Source organism: Pygoscelis adeliae, unplaced genomic scaffold, assembly GCF_000699105.1.
Source record: "Pygoscelis adeliae isolate BGI_AS28 unplaced genomic scaffold, ASM69910v1 Scaffold141, whole genome shotgun sequence".
NCBI lineage: Eukaryota > Metazoa > Chordata > Aves > Sphenisciformes > Spheniscidae > Pygoscelis > Pygoscelis adeliae.
In genome coordinates, this window is record NW_008824231.1 from 877,212 (window position 1) to 888,921 (window position 11,710).

The window sequence follows — 11,710 nt, forward strand, 5'->3', positions numbered from 1 at the left end:
ACCGTATCGTGCTCTACATCTACCTGAAAGGAGGTTGTAGCGAGGTGGGTGTTGGTCTCTTCTCCCAAGTAACAAGTGATAGGACAAGAGGAAATGTCCTCAAGTTGTGCCAGGGGAAGTTTAGATTAGACGTGAGGAAAAATTTCTTTACTGAAAGAGTGGTTAAACCTTGGACCAGGCTGCCCAGGGAAGTGGTTGAGTCACCATCCCTGGAGGTATTTAAAAGACATGTAGATGCGGCACTTAGGGACATGGTTTAGTGGGCATGGTGGTGTTGGGTTGACGGTTGGACTCGATGATCTTAGAGGTCTTTTCCAACCTTAATGATCCTATGATTCTATGATTCTCTGATTCTATGATTGGGTTCCTTATTAGCATTGCTTTTTCTGAGCATGCATCATTCATATAATTTTTTTGTCAAATCCAGAGTCCCTGAAGGATTAATGTTCACTTTTAAAAAACGTACATGAACTCAAATTTGCATTTCCCGTTTCACTCTAAGTACAATGTAATTCAAACCCATTTGAGTGATATAAATTACATTTTAGAACTAGCAAGTTAATTATGCTAGAGACAGACACCTCAAAAAAAGAAAAAAAGATGGAGGAAAAAGTAACTTAGATTTGACTCACTAGCATGTAGTCCCTATACTACAAAGAAGCTGTAATTTTAAAACAGTCTTTAATAATAAAGTCAGCCATACTGAAGGAGCTCAGTTTAATTTCAAATAAAGCAGAGTGAAATAACGTTTTTCATGTTTGGTGAAACAAAAACTTGGGGTGGGGAAATACAACGTACAGCTGAGTCAAAAAATGTTTTTCAGATTGTTCAGCAACAATGCTAAAGAAAAACAAATGAAAAATACACTTTGTTGTTAGGTGAACCTGACATGCTTTGCTTTCTGTCGAATTTTTAACCTATTTGTCTAACCTCAATTTTCTTTTTATTTCAGTCACTGTTTGTATGAGATGTCTTTTTCTGAAATAAGGTCTAGAAATTTCACATGGCCACCAAGCAGTGCCTCCCCTTCATCTTCTTCTGAGGAGAGAAGCAGTTCAGAGCATCCAAGTAAGGTTCACCTCAGCCTTGGCAAATACCTTTCCTCCCTCTTTTAATGGGCATGAGATCACCTGCTCTAGCAGCACATGTAACCTGGCTTTCATGCTTACAGCTAGAGAGAAGCCTTTCAGGCTCAGCTGCTAACAGTGCCGCTTACAGAATCTGTGATCTTGGGGCATTTACTTAACTGTATTTCAAGCAGTTTGTATCTCAAAGGGTGAGTGATAGTTACTGTAACTGAGGCCTTGTTACAATGAGGCAAATGAGATTTCCACATTCCCACAAGGAGTTTAACTGCTTAGTCCTGTTGATTTCAAGGGGAGCCTGGGATTTAACTCCTTTAGACATTTATGAAAATTCTGTCCTACTTAATTAATGTCTGTTCAGTCCTTTGAACATGTTAAAAATGTGTATAAATATGATGTATTCTTGCTGTTCATGAAATATCCATGCAGCAGGTTGAAAGGTATTTATGTGAACCATATAGCAAAGACTTATGAAGAAGTGATCAGACACTTGGAAGTGAGGCATTTTTTACAAACAATTTGCATACTGAAATGAAAGTAGAAACTACAATAAATACAGACTGAAACAAATAGTTCAAGCAGCTACAGTTGTACTAGTACTCAAAAGCAGTGAGGGTTTAGATGATATGGCAAAAGTGGTCATTGGGACTTAATGAAATTCAGCTTTAAGATTATGTAAAAAAAATCAGAGAAGAAAAATCTGAGTTCCTACATTCCTCTATAGTGACTAAACATTGGTTTTAGTTTTTCTCAAAAGTGCTGCATCGCCCTCATTTCCCAAGTGTATCAGTAGAAGGTGTTGAGTGCTCAGCACTGCAGAAAAATCAGGTCACCTTTCTAGAAGATTATGGGATGGAATTTCAAAAAAGCTCAGCATGAAGTTGTGGAAGCATATAGAGGGTGGAAGCATAGTGTGGAAGCAAGGACAGATAACCTGGAAGGAATACTGAAACAATATCTGAGCATCCAGGGACAAACTTAGGAAAGCTAAAGCCCATCTGGAATTAAATCTAGCCAGGGATGTAAAAGACAACAAGAAGAGCTTCTATAAGTACATAGCTGACAAAAGAAAGACTAAGGAAAACGTGGGCCCATTGCTCAACAAGAGGGGAGACCTCGTTACACAGGGCATGGAAAAGGCTGAATACTTTCTTTGCCTCAGTCTTTACTAGCAAGACCAGACTTCTGGAATCCCACATCCCAAAGACAGGAGGGAAAGGCTGGAGCAAGGAAAATGCTGAATGGAAAAGAACCAGGTCAGGGAATACTTAAGCGACTTGGACATACATAAGTTCATGGGCTCTGATAGGATGCACCCAAAAGCGCTGAGGGAGCTGGCAGATGTCAGTGTAAGGACACTCTCAATAGTCTTTGATGAATTATGATGACTGGGAGAACTGTCGGAGGACTGGAGGAAAGCAAATGTCACTCGTATCTTCAAGAAGGGCAAGAAGGAAGACCCAGGGAACTATAGGCTGGTCAGTGTCACCTCATCCCTGGGAAGGTGATGGCTGGAAAACTTTCTTGAAGGACAAGAAAATCATCAGGAATAGTCAACATGGATTCACCAAGGGGAAGTCATGCTTGACCAACTTGATAAACCTGTACGATAAAATGACTGGCCTGGTAGATGAGGAGAGGACAGTGGATATTCTCTACCTGGACTTCAGTAAGGCCTTTGATAGATAAGATCCTCATAGACAAGCTGTTCATGTATGGGCTGGTTGAGCAGACAGTGAGGTGGACTGAAAACTGGCTGAATGGCCAGGCCCAGAGTGTGGTGATCAGTGGCAGAAAGTCTAGCTGGAGGCCAATAACTAGCAGTATACCCCAGGGGTCAATGCTGTGTCCAGTCCCATTTAATATCTTCATTAATGATCTGGATGATGGGTCAGCCTGTATCCTCAGCAATTTTCCTGATGACAAAAATCTGAGAGGAGTGGTAGATAGGTCATGCTGCCATCCGGAGGGACCTTGACAGGCTGGAGAAATGGTCCAATGGGAACCTCATGAAGTTCAACAGGGAGAAGTTCAGAGTCCTGCACCTGGGGAGGAACAACTCCAGGCACCAGCATATTCTGGGGGCCACCCAGCTGAAAAGTAGCTTGGCAGAAAATGACCCAGGGGTCCTGGTGGACACCAAGTGGAACAGGAGCCAGCAACGGGCCCTTGCTGCAAAGAAGACTAATGGTATCCGAGGCTGTATTAGGCAAAGTATTGCCAGCAAATCGAGGGAAGTGAGCCTTCCCCTCTAGTCAGCACTGGTGAGGCTGCCACACTTGGAGTGCTGTGTCCAGTTCTGGATTCCCCAGTACAAGACAGACATGGACATACTGGATAGAGTCCAACAAAAGGTCACCAAGATGACTGAGGGACTGGAGCATCTCTCTTATGAGGAAAGGCTGAGAGAGCTGGGACTGTTCAGCCTGGTGAAAAGAAAGCTCAGGGGGATCTTATCGATGTCTATAAATACCTGAAGGGAGGGTGCAAAGAGAACAGAGCCGGCCTCTTTTCGGTGGTGCCCAGTGGCAGGACCAGAGGCAGTCTGCACAAACTGAAACACAGGAGGTTCCCTCTGAACATCAGGAAACACTTTTTTCTTGCGAGGGTGACTGAGCATTGGCACAAGTTGCCCAGGGAGGCTGTGGAGTCTCCATCCTTGGAGATATTCAGAAGCTGTCTGGACATGGTCCTGGGCAACATGGCTCAAGGTGGCCCTGCTTGAGTAGGGGGGTGGGATGAGACAAACTCCGGAGGTCTCTTCCAACCTCAACCATTCAGTGATTCTGTGACTGTGATTCTGTGAAGCCAAGCCTCTATATAGGGAAAAGGAGATTTCTTTAAAAAAATTGGCCTTATCATTAGAGTTCAGTAAGCAACTGGTGTAATGTTTAATGGTGAACCAAAATCTAAACGTATAAATCTAGTATTTTAGGTACAGCAAAACACCTCCTTTGAGATAATATTTTACCCACTACAAAAATAAATGTATCCATATTTAATATTGAAATGTTTCAAAATGAACAATTCCAATATTTGTTATTTTCTCAGCATGTGTTTTTTATTTTTTTCAATTCAAATGAGCTGCAGGGTCATTTGTTTTAACAGCATAATGGATTTAACAATTGTTTCTTTCACCTGTTTGCTTATCAGGGTCTTTTTTAACCATCTTTTGAAAATTTGCATCCAGGTAAGAAGTCCACAGTTCCTCTTGATTTTGGAATACGTAACTCTTACTGAGAACCTTAAGAAAGAGAAATATCAGCTAATAGACCCCTTTTGAAACGGTAGAGTAATATTCGATTAGGATTATTCCAGCAGCTGTTAGATGTCAGTATTGTTCCATGGAAGTCCAATTAGAAGTAGATTTTTCTGGCTGTAGCAAGATAGCTCTTCAACTGTGAAGCTTGGAAGCGCTAGCTGTTGGTGTTCAGCACCTCATCTATTAACAAGAGACTTTAAATTACATACTCAGTGGAGCAGTAATCATTAGAGTAGACTCAAGATGCACAATAGAGATTTAATTTCACTGGAACTGTTCCTAATGAAATTCTGTGTGGCGCAGAGTATTTGAATTACATTTTTGTGGGGGCCAAAAAAAAGGTATAAGGAAAAAGGTGGTGCTGTCTAAAACTATTCATTAAGATCCCTTTCAAATATTCAAATCGGGTATGATATGTAGGTTGAGCAGCCTGATTTTTTTTTCAACAGCATAATGTATTTAACCTTTATGTTTCTTTCATGTATTTGATTTTCTACTGTCTGTATACAATGAAATGCCTTTTTTCCCTGAGCTTCGAACACTGCTGCATAATACCCTGGGGAGTTCTCCAAGGTTATTAAATCCATTGCTTTGTCACAAGTTACTAGAGGCTACCCTAACTCTCTCCTCTGTTTCAAAAGCTACTATAATATTTCTAGTCCTCAGCAATGAATACTGCGATCAGTACCTTAGAGAATACAAACGAAAACATTAGCAAAGTACATTTTCCAATATTTAAGAGGGTAAGCCAATCCTCAAAACAAAAGTTGCATGTTCTTGAACACTGTCTAATAACTTTAACCTGAAATCACTTGATTTGATTGCCCTGTTAAGTAGTTTATTGCATTACTTATGGGATAACAGAATGAGTTCAAAGTGGGTTCATTGCATTATCTTACAAACAATGTAGCACATCATTAAACAGGATGATCGAAATCAATGTATTTTATAAGAAACAATTATGAAGGCTCATGTAAAGCCACTAATGTGAATAGTAGAAAGACCTCAGTGTGACAAGGGAAAAAAGGCCTTTGCGAGGATAAAAAGACAAAGCAATGTCAAACCATAATTCCCCAGAATCAGATTAGAAGCACAGTTCTCCAAAATTGTTAGATTCCCTCTAGCCTGATATTCTGCCCTTAAGCCTTCACCCAGAAGCATACTGAAATCTCTTGCTCGGCTTATGGATAATAATTTCAAACAGGAATCTTGTCAGTTCTGTTCTTAGTGCATTTAGCACAGGTGTGTGACAATCTTCCTACCATCTAACTTGCAAACTTGTAATGATGTATTTTGACTTGTGTATCCACAGGGAGTGCAAATAGAGATGTTCAGGAGAGGCCGAAGAGAGAGGACAGCTGATATAATCTACTCTGGAAGAAGTAATTTCATGTTGTCTGAGGGAACTGACGATGCAGAGAGAAATACTGGCTCAATATCACCTTAATGCCCCTCAGCCTGGTGTATCTGCCCTTGCTTGCCTTGACATCTTTACAATCCTTTTGCTACAGCCCTGAGAATTTATAGGCATGCATATGAATGAGGGGTCCAATTTTATTCTCCATCCCTTCAGAAATGAGAATAGACCAAAATACTGGAATATCTTTCCAGAGATCAGATACGAAGTGAGAGTGATTCAGTGATCCTAACAGATCTGGAAACTATTTGCCTGCTGAGCTCCAGAGCCAGAAGGTGATGGGGGGAGCAAGTCCAGGAGATGTCAGACCCCCCCCGGCTGAATGCCGGTCCTGCATTAGCACCATTTCATGCTCCACCTTTCAATAACTGCCGCAATGCTGCCCATCTCACTCACATTGTGTGCACTGGCATTTCCATGTACACTTGAGGGGGTTTTAATTAATCAAAGTAATTTTCAGAGTGGGGAACTAGTGGAGAAATGATTAGCTCCCTGTATCTGTCTCTTTCCTGTTTTGCAACTTAACTGAGCAATGCAGAGAGTTCAGCATCTAACCTGGGTAAAGAGCATTTTTGTCTGGCAAAAGTGAGGTCTCGACTGTAAAAACTGGTTGCAGGGACCTGCTGTCTCATGGCTTGCAGGGAAAACATAGGCTGGGTTCCTCCCAGTAAACTACAAATTTATTCCCCCAGGCCTCTTAGGCACATTTCAAGAAATAATAATAAAACTTCCCTCTAATACAAGGATTTTTTTGTGGAAAATTCTTAGGTGGGAGGAACAAGCTCCAATCAAAAAGATTTGGCCAGAAATAATTAAGATGCAACTCTATAAAAAACCTGTTCTTTGAACTATCATTATCTGCAGTGGGACACAGGGACAAGACACCCTTTAGTTACAAAGGTGTGTAAATGCCTTTTGCATACTTTCTGGGAATAAGGTGGCCAAAGATTATTATCTGGACATCAGTATCCAGTACACTCATTTAAACATTTTTCAGTTAGCTATTGTCATTTGTTACAGCTTCTCTAAACATATTGATTTATAACCCTGTCTTAGCAGTACCATATTCTTGCCTGACAGAGAATAAAAACTTCAGGACAGGTATTCACTCACACATGGGCTTTAATTTTCAGTTTTAGTGGAAGCACTTTGATTTACACCATCTAGGACTAAAGGAACCAGACTCTGCTACAAAACAGGAAGATGTTTATCCCTTGACCATGCCATTCATGGATAAAAAGGTATATTGTAATTCCTAGCCAGCAATGGTTAGGAAGCTTCGCTGGCTTCCAGGTCAGCACAGAAAAGCCATTGCAATTACTCCTGGGAGCTACTCAGGGAAAGTTTTTGATTGATGAAGCCTGAGTGAAGATAATATGGTGGAACCTGTTCTACTTGTCATTTCAACAGCATTTTTTGAGGCTACTATGTGTTGTTTACGTGCCAGGGAACCGTGGACCTTGCTGGCAGGGATTGTAACCCAAATATCTAGGTGCTATACAGTCAATTCACACAGAAGATAAAGGGTAGGTTATAAAAGGCTCAATCTTTATGTCAAAAAATTCAGATCAAAAACATGACTGACAAATGGTGAAAGTGGTAGGAAAAGCAATCGTAAGGGTTCAGTAGGGAAGCAGAAAGGTTTTAGGGGGCTGAGAATCCTCTGTCCATGCCCTGCAGTGTGCACAACCCCCAGGCCTTGGGTCTGCAACCCCCAGGCCTTGGGTCTGCTCTTTGGCAGAATGACAACTTCTAAGCACCAGCAACAGGAGAGAAATGAAGGTGGGAGATCTCCATGCCATGGAGCTGGCACTGACAAATAATCTGAACATAGAGCCTAAAATTGATGTTGGTCATGGCAGTGAGTTCTTCATGGCTAAATGAAGCCACTTTATAGAAATAACCTTATGAACATGGATTTGCTAATAAGATACTGTCATTTAATATCATTGCATTTGTGCAGTCCTATAGCTCTTCATCAACATGTGGGCAGCCCTGCATAAAATACAAAAGTATCTTTCAAAAGACCAGATTATGTGTCTCTCAATATAAAGAGGATTTTATTCCGTAGTGTCCAAATACTCCTTGGTTAGAACTGTTTCATCACAGTTGCTGTAGTAGAAACAATAGTCTTATTGCTCCCGTCTACTCTTTCTAGCCTAGTTCTGGAGCTTGACATGCCAAGCTAAAGCAAATAAATTTTAGTGCCCAGAGAGAAGAAAAAGTGATATGGAAGGTCATTATATCTACCCACTGCTCTGCTGCCCTCCAGTCTTGAAAGGAAATTTGATAAAAATGACAGATTTTTGGTGCAGAACATTTCTTTGCTCTCCATCAATACCACAGGATACTGAGAGACACAGAGAGATGATGTGATCGGTTATTTTTCTGTTTTGTATTTTTGTTCATAATAACAAACATTTAAAATAAAAAATGGTGCAAAAATGGACATTTAACTTATGCAAAAAGAAAAGATGTCATATTACCTATTATGTCTGCTGGAAAACAACTTTAACAGCTACCTGAAAATTACCTTTGTGATCTCTCTGAATGACCTCCCTTCCACCCCCTGGCGTGGGGAGATATGTGTAATTTCTCTGCACCTTCGCTTTCGCTGGAACACTCCCGTGGGAACTCATTTTCGACTCAAACATATTCCTGAATGTCTAGCTCGCACCTAGTACTGGACTGAACTTTAGCTTAGGATGACTGAGACACCTTAAAGCCACCAACCTAAATCTAAGGTTGATTTAACCTACTCAAGCTGAGCACAGGTACAGTGGAAAGTTTGTCTCTGAGGGAGGGATTAATTTCACCCGTCTTTAGGAATCTGACAGCTAGTCCTTTAGCCTTAACAAGTCTTTTCCTCTAGAGTCAGTGAAGAGAGACTCATCTCCAAATAGTGATTCATCCATCCTAAGGCAAGCACTGAATATGTGTGAAAAGTTTCCACCTGAGGTGCCTATTTTTCCTCCATTGGTGCAGAGGAATCTTAATTAAGCCTCAGTGACTAAGTTTAGGGCAGCTGAATGTAGGGGAGAGGAAGACCCCATTTCTTCCTGGCATGTTGAAGGCATTCAGGCTGCAATTCTTTTCAAATTTCCAGGGTCTCAAAGGAGGCTTTGTGTATACCCTAGGAGAGTCTACTATATGAACATGAAGAATAACACATCCAAAAGTTGCTGTTGTTCCTGTAACTTTGTCTCAGACTAGAAGAACTCAGGAAATAGCAACTAGTTTGCTTGTTGATTAACTGTGTTAATATGTGTTATATTAAGTTAATATCAAATTTATTTAGGATATTGGTGTATTTGTGTATTTGATTTTCTTTCAAAACAGACTGTTATCTGATCCAATATCTCTGTATTCTCAGATTTGTTATATATATGCATATAACAAACATAAAAAATGATCATTAATATATATAAATTTCTAACCAAAGCTCAGGGAACTTGTTACTATAAATGACTGCAATAAATTTTCATCAATATCAATTTAATTGATACACAGTTAAATACCTAGAAAAACTCTTCCTGTTCCATTGTCACTAAGGGAAGTTTCACAAAGCTTTGTGCCAGTCTCCCACACTTCACAGCCTACCCAGAATATGTTCTACTTTGGATGAAAGCACAAGACCATCAGAAGAGGCACTCTGCTGTCATCTTTTGTAACACAAAGAACCCAATGAAAAAATATGTGGCAGTGTGATGTGGGAAAAAGGCAGGCTAGTTTCATGCCCTGTATGGCTTTATAGCTGATATCACATCAAATCCAAATAATGCACATGGCAGATCCCAGAATCATGTTTTTACAAACTCTTTTGGATTATAATATGTATGGAAATTCATTCAGAGCCAGCTTGGACAGCCCACACTCACGTGCCTGGCAGTTTCAAACTCCTGGGCTGGGAAGGCCCGTGTTAATGGCATAACAGGATCAATGTGTGAAGGATGCAGTCAAGAGTAGCTAGAAGCAGGCTCCCAAAGGGCTGAGGGGTTTTAGGTCTCTCTAATACCTTTGTATTACTATTACTTTATAATACTGTGGGAATTAGACTTGTGGTAACTCATTGTCAGTCTCCTCTAACAATTTTTAAACCTTTTGGCTAATTTCCATCAATGTTCTCAGAGAGGTGAAGGTCTCAAGGTTATTAAGCTCTTGTAAGGTTTATGACTATAGGTAACTGTAGAGAAGAGAGTCTGTATTTAGAGTTCAGGTACCTTCCACGTTGCTTGACAGCAGAGGCTGGCCAGTCATCCCATGTAACGTGTGTGCCTGCCACTCAGCACATGCACTGCTCTGATCGGCTCAGAAAACAGGCTGTGGCTTGCTCAGCTGGCAGGCTGAGAGAAGTGTGTATGGACATGGGAAAATCTGGGATTGCTGTGGTGGAGGAAACTTGAAGATGAGGAAGAGAGCTGGAGCTATTGCAAGGGTAGAGGAGGCACGTGAAATGCTGACCAGGCCCCATTGCTTTTTCTTCTCATGAAACACCTTTAGATAAGTGTTTAACGAATAGAGGGTTCATTGTGCAGAATAAAGCATCTGCCAGTGGCATTTGTCTGAAGGTTGGGTATGGTATGAGCAACAAAATCTCTCTACATCATAGATGTTTTCCAGAAAAGGTGATCTCTCATGGTGAGAGCTGCAGTCTTGTTCATCGAAGCCATGGTTTGTTGGCTATAAATGTTTATGAGAGTGTTCACTGTGAGGAAACTGATTGGTTTCACATATACTACTTGTACAACCATCAGATAACAGCTTTTATTTACTACTTCAATAAAGTAACCTTAAACAAAGTGTCCTGATCTCCTGTGACTAATCTACCCTGCTTTTGTATCTCCCTCTGAGATTTATCCTCTGAACAGATTTATAGTTTCAGTTAGACTCAGCTTCAGGAGTCATCTATCCTGATCCTGCAGTGGAGGTAAATGAGATCTCCTCCATTCTCTTGCAATGGATGCTGGAGGCAGTCCCTGACCTATCTATGATGTGATCCTGTTAGGGTTCAAATAGAGCCATGCCACTATTTGGAAATTGGTACTGCAACAGAGATGAATGGTGCTCTTGTTATTCACATTTCTTCTTTCCTCTGAACATAAAGAACACATGAGGTCAGTAGATGGATGTGTTCAGGCTATTCCATGGCCTGAAAAATTAAACACCAGGAAAAAAGGGTACTATGCACATCTGTATACATATGTTCATGGCAAGTCCAACCCTTCTGGGATTTTTCATATTCTCTGGGCCTGTGATACATGGAGGATTTGGGCATAGCAGGAAGTCTGATACAGGATATACCATGGTTTTTTTCAGATTTACCCATATTGGAAATCCTGACATTACGTTATCAAAATGTCAAATTCTCAGTTGGAGTATAAGCTCAGAACAGATGCTATCCTGATCATTAAAGATCTTGTAGTTTTAAAAGAGTAGATGTTACTATGGTTTAAGAGAGGAGATGTTACTGTGGTCACTGAACAGGCAAGTATCATAGATTTGTTTAGGTTGGAAAGGACCTTTAAGATCATTGAGTCCAACCGTTAACCTAGCGCTGCCAAGTCCACCACTAAACCATGTCCCCAAGCACCACATCGACACGTCCTTTAAATACCTCCAGGGATAGTCACTCAACCACTTCCCTGGGCAGCCTGTTCCAATGTTTAACCACTCTTTCAGTAAAGAAATTTTTCCTCACATCCAATCTAAACCTCCCCTGGCACAACTTGAGGCCATTTCCTCTTGTCCTATCACTTGTTACTTGGGAGAAGAGACCAACACCCACCTCACTACAACCTCCTTCCAGGTAGTTGTAGACAGCGATAAGTGTTGCCTTCGTAAGGCGTGGCGACCTGGTTCAGGAACGGCATGGCGACCGACCCTGAGCCGCTCGGGCCATCAGCTCACATACACCAATGAGGTGGACAGCAAATGGCTGTTAGTGGT